Here is a 12,593-nt window from a genome sequence, read left to right as displayed (position 1 = left end):
AGACCATCACAAAGACCCCCCTGTGTCTTCGTGATATGACGTGGTGAAACGACCTTGTCTGGAGTTACGAAGCCCACGGAAGACCCCTTTGCCTGCGTCAAGGGGGCCGAGGGAGCTTGGATACCTCCCTCGTGAGTGCTGGCAGGAATCCAGCTATCAGCTGCTGCATGTGGAGAAGACAGACAGATCGCTGCCTTAGAAGATGCTGCTGCTTAAGGACTGGAAGGGATCTGTCCTTCTTTCCCTCCTGGACTTTTATTTGGAGGGGAGAAGAGATCTGATCCATTGTAAATACTTATGTCATGGTAGAGATAGTTGTGATCGTGTGTATAATGTGTTATAATATTTATTTGTACAGTCATTGTAATATATTCCCTTTCCCCCATTCTGAGTCTGGCGTGTTTTGTCTGGAAAAACCCATCACACATTATGTTGAGATGGGGGAGGGGGCTTAGACTAGGGAATTGGATTTTGGGGCTATCTCAAACCATGACATAGGTCATTGAAAATTCTTGTCTACTTATTACTGAAGATTCATTCCCAGGCTATAAGTGATATTAGACTTCAGTAAACAGAGTTTATATGTGCCTTGCATGGAAAATAAAGAGTTGGTTTCTTAATTTCTGGATCAGAACACTGAACAAGTAAAGGACGTGGATCTGTTAGAGTGAGTCCAGAGGAGGGCCACAAAAATGATTAGAGGGCTGGAGCACCTCTGCTATGGAGACTGGCAAGACTCAACTTCACCATTCTTGGGCACTAACATTTGGAAGGGTTTCAATGCAGAGATTTCTATATTAGGCTAAGGCTAACATGCTGTTTCTCTATGTTCTTCATGCCATAGGTAATCCTGTGCTCTGTAGACAGCTATCAATGCAGAGGATTTGACCTTTGGTACTACATTTCATTGGTTTTAAAATACAACAGACACAGAAATTAATTTTTAATCTTCATTATCTCTTTATTAAATGATTTTTTAAAAAAATATTGGATGAAATAATCTACATAATATGATAATCCATTTATTTTTAAGGACAGAATCAAATATGAATAGAGCAAAATAAAAAATGAAGGCTGAAGTCATGTTTACAAAAGCATAACATTTCATCTCTCTCCAAGTAATTTTTTTTGTAAGAAGTGTAATTTATTGATGGTTTAAAAAGAGAGCTTTACATATAGAAGTTTGGGGCTATTCCATGAAAGTAAAATATTCCTGATGCAAAGAATCCACAGATATTGTTAGTCTCCTGTTACTGCATTTCATGTTTTCTGCTGTGGGTTGCTAAAGTATGAAAGACAAACCAATCTCTGTGATTTACCTGGACTATTTCTTCCTACTTTCATAAGATCAACATCTGTCCATATCTTGACTCATCAGCTACTTGATCCTTTGGCTACTCAAAAGTACATCATTTGTATGAACATTCTTGCTCTTTTGTTTTTCGAACCAAGCTCTAATGCATAGGTTTGCCTTAACAAGCTTTTCAATTTCATTTCTTAGCCAAGTGTTATCTTGCTTCTGACTCCATTCAATAGATCTTCTAGGATATTATTTTGATCTTAAAAAGTTCTTTCTGAAGTAGCTCCACGGTTCCTTTTTAAATTGTTTTCAGCTAAATACAACTGTGCTGTAAATACAGCTGTACTGCATATTCCTAACTGCATAGAAGGTAGATCAAAACCACAAATTCAATAGATACTTTCAAACATAACTTTCAAGAAGAGGAAAAGTCTAAATAATTAAGAAATGCTACTACCTATATCTGAAAAGGGCAGTTCTTGTAAAGTACACAAAAATTTAACAAGTTCTATTAATTTTCAAAAGATAACATAATGAACTGCTTCTTTGAAATTGTGTTAAAAAATACTGACAATTTAAAAAGCTCACTAGATTTACCAGTTCTAAATGAGTTTGCATGCAACACATTTTGCTACCACTTACATCTGAGTGGCTATTTCTTCTATTCTTGTAGATCTGCAAGGTTTTACAAGCGAAATGAATTGTATTTCCTCTCTATAATAGCACTGGAGAACTGAAATGAGCAATGCCAAATTTAAAAGCAATGTCTTACATTTATAGATCTCAAAATATGACAAATCTTTCTGATGCATGTCAGTGCTCAGACTTTGCTGATTTTCCTCAGACTAGACTTGCAGAAGGAGGTTACCTCTATCACCTCCACATTCTGATAAAAAGCCTTACAAGCACTCCATACTGTCAAGAACAGTCATAAAAAAAAAAAAAAACACAAACACAAACAAAACCCCAACGAAGCAAATAAAAAAAAACCAACAACATCAAAACCCAGTAAAATTTATCTTATGCAATGAAAGCAGTTAGTAGGAAAACTGTAAAAGAGTTCATAAACTTTGTCTTTCAAATCTTATAAGTTTAAGCATGGGGAAAAAAAAAAACAAAACAACTATTTACAGGATGAGAGTCTAAAACTCTCTCCAAACAAGAGCTTTAAGCATTCACATTGCATTGTTCCTTTATTTTCAGAGTTGCCTGTGAAATGCTGAGGATGCAAGAAAATATGTGAACACTGTAGGATAAGCAATATGCCACTGGGATGTGAATAATGGAATATTATTTCATGTCTGGCATTCGGTTTAAGACAAGTGCCATTGGTGCAATGAGGTATGAAATAATACTTCATAATTCACACACAGGAGTGTCTTATTGCAACTATGATTTTGTTGTAAAGTATGATTTAATAAAAGATTTTGTATATGTTAAGAAGTGGTGTTTATAAATTACAATCAGTTCTTTTTGTGATCATTAGATCACTAAATTTCTACTGTCTATTTTTAGTGACAGTTAAGCATGCCTTATTAAAATATATTAAAATAATGCATAGACAATTATGGCTTTTAAATCTCTTTAAAAAAGCACTTCAAATTTTATGACCCTTTCAATGGTTACTTTTTTGCCTTTCTTAAAGTGTTTCTTTTTTACTGTTTAATATTTATTTTTTAATAATCTCTGGTTTCATTTTTAATTAATTTAAGGCTTTTTTTCCTTGTGAATTACCTTTGTCTAACCAGGGGTATTGAGACAGTTCACGTCTCCATCTTTCTGTAACTACATCTGTGTAAATGTATGATACTTAGGCTCAGTCTTGAGGCGGTAAATTAGCCTAAGTCATCAGCCTTCATTATTGACGTTATCATCTTTATCTACACCAAATTGACCAGTAGTTGCTTCATATTTCTTGAAGTCGACTCTGAGTTCTGTCTCAAGTTTTCTTTCAGAGGTTTCCAGGTATTAATCCACAAAGTACTTCTCTCTATACATTCCATATGTCTCCCCCCACTAGATTTGTTTCTGCTTATAGGTATATATAGAGAGAGAAAGAAAAGTGAGGCACTAAGGGATGTAACTCAAAATAGACAAATCCGTGCTAACCAATTTCTTGTGCTTGAAGACTAGTTTGTATCTCTGTAAACTCCAGCCACTCTGAAGTGGCAAGGTTAGGGACTGAGAAACCAGGCTTATATGCAAAAGTTCAGCAAAGCCTGCAGGCTCTGAGAAAACTGTCACTGGAGGCTGAGGTCAAAGATTTAGAAGTTATACTTGAAGACAAGTCTTATACAAAACATGGTCTGTATAACATCCTTTGGGGGTGCTTACAGGGCTCACCTTTGGCAGATGGCCTGGAGAGCATTATTTAGGAATATGGGTGTAGACACAGTGGGTGAAGGAAAGACAGCAAACTACCTGGGAGGACATCTGCCTCAAATGGTCATGTTGAAGTGGAAGGATGACAATCAATGGATTAAGCAGTTACCAGGGGATTACCAAGTGTGGGATTGTGTGGGTGTGAGGTGAGGAGAGTTGTAACTTTAGTGGATTACCTGTAGAAGGGTGTTCAGAAATCTGTGTGTGTCTAGTACTGCACTTTATCAAAGGTCTTTTTTTGGTTGATGCTGAATGTATACTTCTGAGTCTCACATAATTATACCATTAATAAATGAAATGGCTTTACTCCTCATTTGATATGACTACATGAATTTAGCAGGTTTTTCCCTGATACATGATACAGAGTGTTCATCCACCCTCAATTCTGTCCAACTAGCCTGGCCATGTGATCCACAACAACTAACCACAGGCAAACTTGACTGAGTCTGCTAGGCACTGCATCTCAGCCTGTGAGGATTAAAGGGAAAGGAAAAAATACATGCTAGAGGAATATCTGTGAGGAAAGGGGCATTGGGGGTGAATGAGAAGACAGAAGGGAAGCAGCAGATACGTGTCTAGGAAGGATTACAGGGTGGAGGAAGAAGAAATGAGATGAATGAAAGGTTGCAACAGGAAGGGAAAACAACAGTACTATGATAATTTTTAAAACAGACATTTTTTAAAAGGGGATAAAAAAGGAGTTCTAATAATCTGTTACTCTTAATGGCTCATCTATTCCTTGAACTAGGCTTTCATAGAATATTTGTGTATCTGAGAAAACCAATATACTCAGTCTTTACTAAGATTGTACAGATTCAGCTCAAAAGTCCTGTTCCTAGGGACAGCTAGGAATTTGTTTCTTTTCTGGTCTTTGAAGGATTCTATAGGAGAGGATCAGTCCTTGCCCTCAGAGAAACCCCCAATCCTGTTGATCCAGAGTGTCACTGACATTTGGTGATATAAAGTGTTATCGGTTTCCTTGATCACTATTGTCAAGTGTGAAAATACATGGATACTTGACACTTTTCACCAGTGATGAAGCACTGCTAACGTGACTATAGTTTTCCTATTTGTGTCATCCCATAGACAAAATGCAACAGGTTAATTATAAATAGTTAATTCCTAACAGTTTCAGCTGTGTAAAATTACACTAAAACAGAACTTACATTCCAAATTTGTGAATTGAGATCTTGCTTGACTTCATGAGGATGTGTGTCTTGCTAGATTAAGTCCAGTTTTGTACATAAAAGGGGATTTCCTCTGGGATATTTAATTAGGTTGAATACACCTTGAATTAAAATAAAAATTCAAAGAGAATTAATTCATTCAATTCTATTTCTAGTCTTCAGGATTCCATTCTGATCAGTGTGGTCTCCATTAATATACTCTAGGGTTCGGGACTTGTGGGTACAGTTTCACTAAATTATCAGTAGAATTATGTGTTTGAATTCACATAATACATATCTTGCTAGAAAAAGTTCTTTCTGAAACTATGTCTTTATAAGCCTTAGAAGGACACATGAGGACCATTCAGCTGCTTCCTGACAAGCGTTACTTGAAATATTTCTTTACATCTGGAAATTTATGCACTAGCTTGAGCCGAAATGACAAGAGAGACCCCTGGGATATTCTTTGGAATACATTTTAATAGCACCGTTACATCAAGTTGTGCATTTAGAACAACATAATATCAGAATGATCGCTAAACAAGGCATTTTTCATGCATGCAACATAGCAAATCCCTTTTAGATTGTGTCATAAAAAATAAATTTATTGATCTAAAAACTTTGGTAAATATTACATTCCTACATAAATTACATTTTCTTGTATTTTTCCTATTACAAAGGGAAGATAAAGAAGAACTGCTTTGAATAAAAGTGATAGAGTATAAATGAGGCAAAGTTACACTTAGGCTAAAGCTCTTTTGATTACCCAGAAATAAGTGACGAAATATTTCACTTAATGCACAATAGATATTGCAAGCCTCTGGTGCTTCTCTCTCCCAAGCAGACAGGGTGAATTTGTATTAGTCAGGGGATTTTATTCATTCACCTTATTTTAAATGCATAAGTTTGGAAAAACAGTATCTACAAGTCTTGTGAGGAGCTTTCGTCTGCCTCCTCATTCTTTAATTCTCATACATTTTAAATTAGAGCAGAGATGCTCTTATGTAAATTTTATTTAATTACATTGCAGTCTTTTGAATCTAATTGGTCATATTCGGTTTGTCCAAGGAATTGATGGCCATTACCAAAAAGGTTAGATACAATGATGGCTGTTATTTACTTGAATTGTAAAGCTGCATTTAGTGCCTCATTTCTGCACCTGTGAGGATTTTTTTCCAAAGTGTATGTGTACACGTAGACACACACACACACATATGCACACATGTATCACTTGAGCTCTGTTGCACTACAGACACTACAGTTTTCAGTCACACAAATGTATATTAACAATGGAAACTAAACCTGCGTAGTTAGAAGGTGTTTTAAACAGAAATCCACTTACATATTTGACATGTCTAATAATACCTAATTTTGTGGAAATCGACATTTGCATAAGAACCTATGAATGAAACTGTTTCTATCATGATACTTTTGGTGTAATTATCTCAGGTGAGTATATACAGTAAGAAAGTGGCACTTGTTTTCTCTTTCAATATTCACTGTCTTCAAATACTATTTTTCAACCCAAAACTTAGGATAAGAAAAATAAACATGTTATAATCATTCACGTAATTTTCTTTGCAGTTTGATCTAATGTTTGAAGCAATTTAACCAAAGCATGAATTTTGCTAATTACAGTGTGCAGTGTATACTGTTAGCAAATAGGTAAATGCTTTGCTGCACATCAACGCACTATTCATTTTCAGACAAAAAGTAGGGTAGTCTTACAGATGTGCTAACATTTTAATTGCAGTTAATCAATTTGTCCAATGTCTTTTTCACTGTAATGTGCACACTTTAATTCACTCACCATATATAATACAACATTATTAAGAGTTGGATTTTGAATCCTGATATTTGTCCAAGTAAATGAACTTCTCTGTCAACATACCTTAATGAAGGGTGTGACTAGACTTTACATAAACTTAGCAAGGTTGTATTAAACATTGATCATCTAGTGTGCTGGAGCAGACCATGTACTCATTTAATCTATTATTAGATTAGCTCTTTATTTTAGGATTAATGTTTTTGAGCACTTGAATACAAATTTTACTGTAACTAAGCTACAGGTAACTGCCATTTTAAATGGAAGACCAGGTAGCAATATTCTATTGTAAGAGTCCTCAGCTACGTAATTGGTTTTTTTTCCTGTAATATTTTCACCTCTGTATATTTTGTATGCAATCTCAAAAGCATACAATATAAAAGTGCAATAAAATCCTTTGGGTCATGATTAAAAGATTCCATACTTAAGAATCAGGATTGGATCACTGACAAGACCTTGCAGAGCACACTGAACGTCTGACAAAGAACACAGAAACCTTTTTCCAGAAGTTTACTGACACACTGATCATGAAGTATGCATTAAAAGTTATCTTCGAATACATTGCCATGGGACTGAGCCTGGGGATGTTCAGTCGTATTTGACCAAGTTCTTATCTCCGAGTATATGCTGCTACTCCTTCTCCCCAAAGCCAGGACATTTGTTGACAAAATCATCCCAGCGTCAGGAGCCCCCATCCAAACCTGAATCTGGAAATCCGTCTCCTTATTCCTTTCCTTTCTCACCATGTCTTTCCCTGTATTTTAGAGAGCACAAAGTGCCGCTTTTCTGACCTTGAGTGAACTGCCATACTGCACAACTGAGCTGGCTGATACTGGAAGGACAGCACACTCTTGACCTGCTTAGAATAGAGTATTGAAACAAATATGAAGCATCCCTGTAAGAAGTAGCTGTATAGGTCTAAAATACTTTCTGCGAGATTTGAAATATTATCGACCTTAGACAGGCTTTCCAAATTTTTCACATGATCATAACACATGGTTGCATATTCATGTCCTGTAGCTACTGCTTTCTTAATAACTTTCAGATTTATTTTTCAAAACTGACCAGTGGGATAGAGGTTTCAAGGATGATAACTCCTTACAAAAGAATAAATGCAAAAAACATTTACTGCTGCACCTAATGAAGAAAAATGCTAGTAATCTCACACAGGCCTATGAGACTCCACAAAGAGGGAGTTTTCAGTGGTCTCTAATTTGTTCAGTTCTTCTCACAGGGTTATTTTTGTTTACTGCTCAGAGAGGAAGAAATGAAAAAAATAAAAATAAAAAACAGCTCAAGGCTTAAAACTTTTCCTATATGGTATTGTAGGTTTAGATTTAAAGCATCTAATTGGACACCTTCTAAAAGAATGTATTAAACCAGCACTTCAGGAGCCAAAGTGCTTCACCATCTTTTATACCTTCCTGACAGTGGCCTTAAAGAAAGAATGAGAATCAATGGACTCAAGGAACTAATGGACCTGCCAGTTATCTGAACACCTCTAAGAACCATGATCTAGACAAGTGACCAAAGATAATGAAAGGAGTGAAAAAAAAAGGCACCAGAGAGAGGACACTAAAATATCTTCTAAAGTACTTCAACACTTTTTTTCATTTTTCCTTTTCTACTGTGTAGTTTTTCTGTCTTTGTCTCTTGACTATTTGCTGTAATGTAGTTCAAATTGCTAAACCACTTACCACTATTAACAGAGGTTCCTATAATTAAATTGTGAAAAGATCACTTATTTTTGTTTTCCAAGCTCTGGCACTCAATAAAGTAACCAGATTTTTAAACTGAAGTGCACTGTAATTACAGTATTTGCTCTGTTTTTACCTGGTGTGCAGCTAAGCCCCACACAAATCCTCAGTGAGTCCCCGTCAGTGGGATGGGGGAGAGAATCAGAAGGGTAAAAGCGTGAAAGCTCATGAGCTGAGATAAAGACAGTTTAACAGGTAAAGAAAAAGCTGCTCATAGAAGTAAAGCAAAACAAGGAATTAATTCACCACTTCCTATGGACAGGCAGGTGTTCAGCCATCCCCAGGAAAGCAGGGTTCCATCACACATGATTACTTGGGAAGATAAATGCCATCACTCCAAACAATACCCCCCCACCCCCATTCCATGAGGTTCCCTCAGCTTTATATTCTGAGCATGACACCATATGACCTGGAGTGTCCCTTCAGTCAGCTGGGGTCAGCTATCCTGTCTGTGTCCCCTCCCAGCTTCTTGTGCACCCCCAGCCTCCTCAATGGCATGAGGAACAGAAAAGGCCTTCACATTTTGTTGGCGCTGCTCAGCAATAGCTAAAACATCAGTGTCTTATCAACAAAGTTTTGGTCACAAATCCAAAACACAGCAACATGCAAACTGCTATGAAGAAATTCTTGAAATTTTTAAAGACGTTTTTAAAATATCTTTAAAATGAAGTATAGGCTTTCTGGTATTTAGGCTCTAAAGTAATTTTGTCTACAGAGGCAGAAGAGTGTAATTGTGTTCTCATTCTCTGTTCAGAGTAGCTGGTTATAAGATAAAACAATGCTTGCCTTATAATTAACAATGAAACTATGAGAAGGAAGCTTTTTGAAGAAAATCTGCAACTTACACATTTTCTTGGAGAGAATAAACTTTACTCTAGTGATGCAACTTTCATCATTGTCATGTCTTTGTTATTTGTCCTAGTGAATGCTTTAGTGATGGACTTGCACCATCTTGAAAGGCATTCTTTAAAGCACACTGTACTTCAGGCAAAAAAATTGGCATTTTCTGCACTCCAGCAAGCTGCTGAAAAAATAAAGAAACTCAAACCACAAAGAGAGTATTTCTATCTCAGGACAAACAAATAGCAAAGTAAGAAAATTCCTGTCAAGATATAGAAATGTGCCCTTTGCCATTTCTTCTGTTTTTCCACTAAGGAATCTGTCTCTACAAATGTTTCTTTGCCTCTGTCTTTCATTCTGATCTCCACTGTAATTATCCAATCATTAGCAGTGAAGTGCTGATAAAACATTTTCTTGATTGGATTTAGAATTTGGTCTCCCAACATTATATCTTCAGCTTTTTAATACTCTATTAAACATCAGGATACAAAGAGATCACTGTTATTTCTACTCTTATACCCTGCATAATTTAGAACTTCTGAGAAAAAAGCAAACCCTTCTCATCTTTTCAAAAAGTGGCCCAGTCTTAGCTAGATGCTAGAACAAAAACTTATTTCATTTAGATAAACCAGCATAGATCTTGACTGTGTAAAATAAAATTTCAGGGAATGAAATGTTAACTTCAAAAAGGCACTGTCCACTCTTTGCTTTGTTTGGTTTTCCTTTTGCATTTGTCAAGCTTCTTTGTAATGATGCCAGGCTAATTGGACGATTTGCTTCCTTGCATCATTCAAACTCCACCCATGCTATAATTCCAGTATGTAGTCTGTACCGCTGTACAGAGCAGAGCACCACATTCTGCTCATCTGTGAATGTCTCAGAATTTCTACCTGACGTTTTTGACATAAATATAATAAAAAATCAGACAGAAGACGATAGCCTCAGGATATTATTCTTATTGATAGCTGATCTATACCATGGAATTTCACTCATTGCAGGGGACAAGACAAACAGAAAGCAATAGTAAAGGAATAGGAAAACGGAAAATTAATAGATGCATATGGAACACAACTAACTGAAAGCAAGAACCTCACATACTTTCATGTTCCCTAGAAAGGATCTGTGGTATAACTTATTAATATAATAAGTAAATAAACCAAACAGACCCAGCAAGCTTGGAAGTTCTCTGCCAAATCCCCTTTATTCAAATGAGACAACAGCTTATACATGGATGAACACATCAAACCACGTGACCTTAACAACCAATCACCATGGGTATCTCACTGCCCATGTGGTAGAGTACTTGGGAAACTACATCTCCCAGGGTGCCGTTCGGCACCCTTCCTGAAACTCAACTCCTACACTGTGGCAAAGCAGGACTAGCAGAAATGAAGGCAAGGTATGAAACAGACTTGTCACACCAACCATAAATACCAAATAGAAATTTTCTACATAGGAGGAGAGGTTAGAAATAAGGAAACAAAGTGTAATTAGACTACCAGCAAAGAGAGGAGGGGAAGAAAGGATGGATTAAGATAAAATGAGAAAACTGAAAGCAGAGAACTAAATAAGAAATATATAAATAGAGAAGATCAAAATACAACAAGCAAAAGCCAAGAACAAAAACTTGACTGGGAGATAGAAATGAAACTACAAAGAAAATTATGGGCAAATAAGAAGTAGTAAGAAGAACATGCTTTATAGGACAACAAGATAAAAATATTAGATCTTAAGAAAAAGACGGAGCAGTATGGAAAAGAAGAAAGTGAAGCGATGCTAAATATTCCATGTGCTGCTCAGCTGCTCTCACAACCTAATGCAACAATATTCAGTCAACAGTAATTTGGGTAAGAGGCAATTAGAGCTAAACATCCAAACACCATTGAAACAAAAGATGATCCAAATGAGTAACTATCTGAGGGATGTAGCTCTTGGCAATTTCCTCCTGACAGGTGTTGATTCAACAGTAGTGAATAGAAAAAAAAGGGGAAATAAGTTCTAATAGCTAGAAAGGTATTCTTTTTACTCTTCAAATATCTGATTCACAATTTGTAAAACTCTAGGGAAACTGAAAGTTTTTCTGCTTTATACTGGTTTGGGTTATAGCAATGCATTCAATGTATAGGGCATCTGTCAGCCAAAGTCTTTTCATCTTAAGGGAAATCTGAGAATGTAGTAGTTACCCTACAGGCAGAGGGAAGAGAGCAGACCAATGCAATACCAATTATACCGTTTCTCAGAGGGCTCCATTACAAGCATTCAAATTCCTTCAATTCTACTTCATAAAGGCAGTCTGTGTCAAAAGCTGAAAGCCACTGGTTGAATTCTAAGCTGCAGATCTTCACTCTCAAGGATTTGCAGGAGTGGAATATGACCGATACCTCCCATAGAGATGAAGAATCTTCTTTGAAATGTTAAAACATTGTGCTGCATGTCCCACGTTTTTCTATTTGTGCACAATTCACATGCAGATAATGATGGATAAAATATGCAGGGACAAACACCTATAGTAACATTTTTCACTTTTTTTTCACAAAAGAAAAGAACAAAGTCAATGAAAATGTTTTTATACTGTACTTTGAATTTAAATTGCCTTCTTTTTTCCCCTCCCTGGGCTGTGCTCATTAATAATGACGTCTATCTGATGAAAATCTGGTCTGTATAATCTTTCACATATCTCTGTTGTTCAACTGCTGGTGAAGTGCTGTTGGAAACTTTATATGGGTTACTAATATCTCCTTGAGGAGAGGAAGAATGCACATTGAGGTAGGTAGCAAGATCCCTGTTCTGTCCTAACACAGCTAGGGAAGAGGGAGAGAAGTTATACTACAGCAGAATAATTTAGGCTGGAGGGGACATCTGGAGGTCATCTCATCCATTCCCTGTACAAAGCAGGATCAACTTCAAAGTTCAATCCAGTTTCTAAGGGTTTTGTCAAGTCACTGTCTGGATAAATCTAAAGATGGAGACTCCATGGCCTTGGGCAACCTCTTCACAGCTTCACCATTCTCTTTGTGGATATATTTTTTTCTTCCTTGAGTTAGATTTCATCTTCCTACAGCTTGTGCCCACTCTGCCTTGTCCTTTTACTGTACAGCTCTGAGCCAAGGTTGACTCCATCTCTATAACCTCCTTTCAAGAGTTAAAGACAGCAGTCAGATCTTCCTCTAGGCTTGTGTTTTTCAATCTGGAAAGAATCAGTCCTCTCAAACTCTCTTTGTGCATCATATGCTCACCCAAGCATCTTGATAACCCTCCACTGGAACTGCTTCAATGTCAATCATGTCTGGGAGAGCTCAGAACTGGACGCAGAACTCCCCATG

The sequence above is a fragment of the Pipra filicauda genome, unplaced genomic scaffold (genome assembly GCF_003945595.2).
Source record: "Pipra filicauda isolate LSUMZ 115617 unplaced genomic scaffold, ASM394559v2 scaffold229_size1253498_pilon, whole genome shotgun sequence".
In the NCBI taxonomy this organism is placed as follows: Eukaryota; Metazoa; Chordata; class Aves; order Passeriformes; family Pipridae; genus Pipra; species Pipra filicauda.
This window is presented reverse-complemented; position numbering follows the sequence as displayed.